This window comes from Mustela nivalis (genome assembly GCF_964662115.1).
Source record: "Mustela nivalis genome assembly, chromosome: 17".
Lineage (NCBI taxonomy): Eukaryota > Metazoa > Chordata > Mammalia > Carnivora > Mustelidae > Mustela > Mustela nivalis.
The window spans coordinates 57,514,220-57,520,962 of NC_139036.1; positions in this window are offsets into that span (position 1 = coordinate 57,514,220).

Below are 6,743 nucleotides of genomic sequence, written 5' to 3' on the forward strand. Positions count from 1 at the left end.
AGGATCCAAAATGTCTGCGTCCGAGGAGGCTGACGCTCTAGCTCCGCGCCTCTATGCTCACACAGCCTGAACGCCTGGCGAGGCTGGAGCGGTGAGCTGGGGTTGATTGGAAAAGTGGAGGCGGGGTGGTTTTCCGCGGGTTACCGCGCAGCCCCAGAAGTGGTGCGTGGACCCGAGTCTCATCTTTATGCCCCCAACAGCCTCTAACCTCGTATCTGCACCGGAGGCAAAGTTCCTTGAGGGGGTCCAAGGACTCGTGCCAGTTGCTGCTCCGGCTCTCCATCATGGAAGCCCTTCCTCCTCCTCCACGTGCTCTCGTCCCTCGAAGACCTATTCGGAGTAGCATCTGCTCCTCAGGGTCTTGCTGGATCGCCTCAATCACTGTAACCCACCCTCCGCCCCCGGATTGTACCGCGTATGCTGCCACGCACAGCGGCTTGTGTTTTATTTACCATCGTGAACCATCTGTCTCTCCAACTAGGACATTGGGGCAAGACTGTGTATATTTTGGGGTTCCGATTGCCCAGGGCCCAGGGCAGACAGGGGTCTAGAGGCACGCAGTCAATGCATGTTGAGCGAGACCCAAGAAGTGGAAGGAGGGGAGCCTTTGGGCCACCAGTGACCAGCTGCCCCAGGATCTGGGACGGAGGCTTGTGTCGTGCTTCTCAACACACCCGGTACCATCTGATGCAAATATCTTCTAGGGGCTCTGCATGCCGTGACATTGGGCCTGAGGGAATAATAGATTGTGACTCATGGCCTCAGGAAGGCTCACAGTTCTGAAGCTTCAGGATCTGGAAACTGAACCACCCTGGGGCCCATAGCTGCCTGATCTGCATTCTGCTGGCTTTCCAGAATGACTGCCCAACCCACCCCCTCCCTCCCCTTGGGATGGGTTAAATAAAAATAAAATAAAATGAAATGAAAAAATTTTTAAAAGCCCATGAGCTAAAACAGCCTAAGCCAAATTATTATTATTGTTTAAAGATTTTGTGTATTTATTTTAGAGAGAGGGAGAGAGTGCTTGAGTGGGGTTGGGGGTGGCAAGGGGCAGAGGGAGAGAGAGAAAATCTTAAGCAGGCTCCATGCGGAGCATGGAGCCCAATGTGGGGCTCCATCCCGCATCCTGAGATCACGACCTGAGCCAAAACTAAGAGTTGGATGCTTAACCAACTGGGCCTCCCAGGTGCCCCCAAATTATTTAACCATAAACCTTGTCACCTTTTTTTTTTTTTAAAAGATTTTATTTATTTATTTGACAGAGAGAGCAATCACAAGTAGGCAGAGAGGCAGATAGAGAGAGAGGAGGAAGCAGGTTCCCTACTGAGCAGAGAGCCCAATGTGGGGCTCGATCCCAGGACCCTGAGATCATGACCTGAGCCGAAGGCAAAGGCTTTAACCCACTGAGCCACCCAGGCGCCCCTCACCTTTTTTTCTTTAAATCTTTTTTTTTTTTTTTTTTTAAGTAATCTCTACACCAAACATGGGACTCAAACTCACAACCCTGAGGCCAAGAGTCACAAACTCTACTGACTGAACTCGCAAGGGGCCCCAAGCCTCAGTCCCTTCTAAAACAAAAGGAAACCACTTCCCTTCACATTTTCCTATCTGTGTCCCCCAGAACCCCTGTACCATGTTCATGTCCTCAAGTCTCCTTAAACTGTAGCTCCTCCTCTATTTCCTCTGTGCATGAACATGACCATGAGGTTCCCAGCCAATAAATCCCACGATTTATCATCTTTTACTCTTTTCTTTCCCTCACTTTCTACATCCATCCACTTACCCATGTGTTAACATTTACTCAACACCTGCTATTTGGCAGGTCCGTTTTAGGTGTTTGGGATACTTTAGGGGGAAAAAAAAAAAAAGACAAAACCTCCTACCCTGGAGGGGTACAATCTATCAGAAGAGAGATTTTTTTTTAAAAAATGAACAAACACAATAAATGAATAACTTAGGTAATCTGATAGCAGGTGCATTTTTCCCCTCTTGCTGCAGTAACAAACTGCCACAAATAGAGTGGCCTAAAACAACACAAATGTAGGTCCTTCCAGTCCTGGAGGCCATAAACCCTAAAATCAAGGTGTTGGCAGGGCTGCATTCTTTCTGGAGGTTCAGGAGGAGAATCTGTTTCCTTGTCTTTTTCGCTCTCCAGGGGCTACATGCATTCGTGGCTGGTGGCCCCTGTCTTGAAAACCAGCATCTTCAAACCTCTCTGTGTCTCTGTTCTGTGCTCCCATGGCCATGTGCTTCCCCACTCTGACACTCCTGTCTCTGATAAGGACCCTTGTGATTTCACTGGACCCAACAGGATATGCCGTATCATCTCCCCAGTAGAGGACCTTCACGTCACATCTGTGAAGTCCCTATCACCAATCAAAGTAACCTCTTTACAGGTCCTGGGGAGAGGATGTCAGCATCTTATTCTGCCTACTGCAGAGGGCAAAAAGCAACCCTGCGGGTTCCTTTGCAGTGACCTCTTTCTCATCTGGGACCTCCTCCACTTAACCTGTCCTGAGAATCACCCGATGGATGGGAGTCTATGCTTCCTTCTGCTGCTTCTGATTCAACAAGTTTGGAAAAGACTAAGTAATGGATTCTGCACATAAACTGGAGCAAGCTTTGCATATACAGGTGTGCTAGCGACTCCCCTCAAAACCTATCTGTGGCTGCCTGGCGCTTTTAGGATAAAGACACGCCGCCTTGTGACGGTGCCCATTTCCGTGTCTTCAGTTTTATCCTCTTATTCTTCCAGTCAGCATCACCCTGATTGGTCTCATCTAGCTCGGCATTGGCCTTGTCCCCTGCTGCTACAGGGCTTTTGCACATGTTGTTCTCTCCCCTCCTTACCACCTGCTCTGCTCTTATTCGTCCTCGGCCCTAGAGCGCCTTCTCAGACCTCTCTGACCAGATCAAAGTCCCCTGGTATTGGCTCTCCCAGCAATATGTGCTTCTCTCTTAGACGCTGGTCACACTGGCAAATTTATATTTTGTAAAGACCACCAATTGTGACCCTGTATCCTTTCTCCCTTCTTCCTTTTACCAGCCCAGCTGGGGTCCTGGCCCAGCCTTCCTGATACAAGCCCCTTGACCACGTTGGGCCAGTTGAAGGAGAACAGAAGTGATGTGTGCTATGCCCTGGCCTCTCCTCCCCCTGGTCTTCCACTGTCAGGAAATGACAACCCCAGGGACATCCACTGTGCATCCCGAGACAGAAGATGTCACTGGCTGACCTGGCCAGCCTTAGACCACCCACCCCTGCTCTGGTTACACACGCAGGTGAGGACAGGACGGCTGGGAGAGCAGCTCAGCCTGTCCCCGACTGGTCCCCACTGCTTGGGTGATTGTTTATCTCCCTCCTAGATTTAACTCCCCACGGCAGGGACAGCTCTGTTCGTCCTTGCGTCCCTATCTGTGGACTGGATCCGTCTGAATCCAGCAGGTGTGGCCAGCCCATCTTGGTTGTAGGCGTCTCTGATAAGAAATCACAGAATGTAAGATTGCAAAGTACTCACCTTCCCAAGCCCAGTGCCAAAGTTCCTACAGATACCCCTTGTCCTCCACTGATGAGATGGGGAGGAAAGTCATGAAAGATGAATTTGAGATAGCCGTTTGGGAGCCATCTCACGGTCCCCAGAAACAGCCGTGCTCCCAGACTGTCCCAGGATGAAGCTGAGATTTGGGCACCTGCTGTCACCAGAAGCACCCTCAGCCGAGGTGGTTAATCTCAGCCTGGGATCAAGAAGAGCAGAGCTGTGTTCTGTTTTAATGTGATGCTTCAATAAAAAATGAACATTTGGGGGCGCCTGGGTGGCTCAGTTGGTTGAGCATCTGGGTGTTGATTTCACCTTGGGTTGTGATCTTAAGGTCATGAGATCAAGCCCTGCACTGGACTCCGTGCTGAGCAGGGAGCCTGCTGGAGATTTTCCCTCTGCCTCTGCCTCTGCCCCTCCCTGCCACTGCGTGTGTGTTCTCTCTCTTTAAAAAAAAATTAAATTTAATTTAAAGCGGGGTGCCTGGGTGGCTCAGTAGTTTAAGCCTCTGCCTTCAGCTCAGGTCATGATCTCAGGGTCCTGGGATCGAGCCCCACATCGGGCTCTCTGCTCAGCGGGGAGCCTGCTTCCCCCTCTCTCTCTGCCTGCCTCTCTGCCTACTTGTGATCTCTCTCTGTCTATCAAATAAATAAATAAAAATCTTAAAAAAAATTTTTAAAGCAAAAAAGGCAATCTCTATGCCTGATATGAGGCTCGAACTCACAACCCCGGAATCAAGAGTCGCACACTCCACCAACTGAGCCAGCCAGGTGCTCCCCCCAACTTTATTTTCTATGTAAATAATTAATGGGGCATCCAGATGTCTCCCAAAATCTGTCTGGGAAAAGTTATCCCCAGTGCCTATCCCAGGGCCGCGGCACATAGTAGGTGCTCTACGTGTATTTGTAGACTCAGTGAGTGATACTGGCTGATAGCTGTTGGTCTCTCATTTTGGCCAGCGGTCCCCTTGCTTCCACCTTCCGTCCTTCTCCTCCTCCGGTAATTTGCGCCCACCCGCCACATCTGTGCCCCAGATCCCCCGGTTAAAGGCCTCCAGGGCTTTCCACTTGCCTACGAGCCCAAACGCATCAGCCTGACCTGGCCTAAGTCTCCCTGCCCATATGGTTTCCCACCTTGGGCCACATGCTGGGTATGTGGCTTCCGGAACAGTTTGCCGTTTGTTGAAAATAACACAGTTTCGTGGTTTCTTGTAGGTCAACATCTTCGTCATTGCTGCTGTGATTTCTTCTTTGTTCTGTTTGTAGAAGCGCGTCATGTGATTTTCAAACTTGGGGAAATTTCTAGTGATCTCATGCTGACTTCTCACATAATCCCATTTGGTGAGGGAGCTCCGAGTGTTTCCTCTGCGGAGGTGCATGGACTTTCTGGAGCCTGTGATTTGGTGTCTTTCAACAGATTTGAAAATTCTTGGCCGAGTTTCTTCAAAGATTGCTTCTGTCTCATTCTCTCTTCTTCCGGGACTCCCTTTTCATCCTGTCCCTTGTGTCTCCTGCTAGTCTCTGCCCGGTTACTTGGAGTCCTGCCCGGGTATAGGCACCGTTTAAGAGTCAGTCGGCAACTGGAAAATAATTTGTGGATTTGGGCAGTTATGACCTCTCCAAGGACTTTGACCCCTAAAGTCCCAGGCACTTTGGCGGCCCAGATTCTGACAGCTGTCTGTCGTTTTAGTTAAACCTGCTGCTTTCTGGGGCGCCTGGGTGGCTCAGTGGGTTAAAGCCTCTGCCTTCGGCTCAGGTCATGATCCCAGGGTCCTGGGATCGAGCCCCGCATCGGGCTCTCGCTCGGCAGGGAGCATGCTTCTCCGTCTCTCTCTGCCTGCCTTTCTCCCTACTTGTGATCTCTGTCTGTCAAATAAATAAATAAATAAAATCTTTAAAAAACAAAAAACAAACAAACAAAAAAACTGCTGCTTTCTGCTTGGACATTACCACCCCCCATGCCCAGCGTGGACATGAAGACGCTCTCAGGTAACTGGAAATTTCGGTTACTTTGCTCCCCTGTGATGGTGCATCCGTCACAGCTCTCAAGTTTGCTCTCCAGGGCCAAATATTTAACAGATTCGTCCCAATTTTCTCCAGTGGGGGCGGCAGTTTCTACCAACTTCTCTATCACAGTGGACCCGGAAGTCCTGGCTGTCTTTGGACGTGATGTCTGGGCTGAGAAGGCCTGATCTCGGGGTCAACCAGCTGGAAAGCTCCTTCTTATGCTTGCACACTCTGCTTCGGCTTTTCCTTTCCTTGGCTGGTCCGGGCTCCTGTCCCCAGCCTCTGTAGGACTGCAGGGAGGACCCTCCCGGCTCCCAGGGCAGCTAACCTGCGCTGGCTTTGGCCAGTGGGGGGTGCTGGCAGGAGGCTGGAGTAGAAGGAAGAAGTGGGGTCTGTCTTTCCTTGCTGGCTGCTCCGAGGGGATCTTACCATCAGCTGCTCCTTCTCCATGACTCCCGGGCCCATTACACATGAACTCCGTGCTTTTGGCCTTGACCTTCACTTTTGCCCAGGGCTCTGCCCGTCATCTCCCCTGGCTGTCACTCTGCACCAGATTGCCTCACAGCCCCCTGGTTGGCTTCTCAGCCTCTTCCTGCATCGCTGTCACCTGTCGGCTACGTGCAGCTCCCTCCCTCCCTCCGTTTTGAACCTTCAGAATGGTTTCTCTTTTCCCAGTTGGACCCTAGCCCTCAGCCTCGCCCTCCTCACGCTCCCGTGTGGCCCTTGCATTGGAACAGTTTGCCCGCCTGAGTCTTTGTTAAGGCAGAGGGTGAGCTGCAGAGATGCAAGGACCCCGGAAGACAGCGAGGGGTTCAAGTTTCTTGTCTCTCTCGGGTATTGGTACACTAGGGTCAGGCAGACTCTGCTCCACAAAGTCATCCAGGGATCCCGGTGAGCCGGTGGCCCTGCCAATCTCATTATCGGGCTTGCCAGGTGCTCTGGGCAGCCCCTCTCCCATCCCTCGGGAGGAGTGGGGGAAAGTCCAGGCCGAGGCAATTTCTTTTAGACAGCTGTTGGGAAAGTTCCACATGTAAATCTTCACAATCCACTTCTTTCTTTTTAAAGGATTTTATTTATTTATCTCACAGACAGAGATCACAGGCAGGCAGAGAGGCAGGCAGAGAGAGAGGAAGGGAAGCAGGCTTCCCGCTGAGCAGAGAGCCCCATGTGGGGCTCGATCCTAGGACCCTGAGATCATGACCTG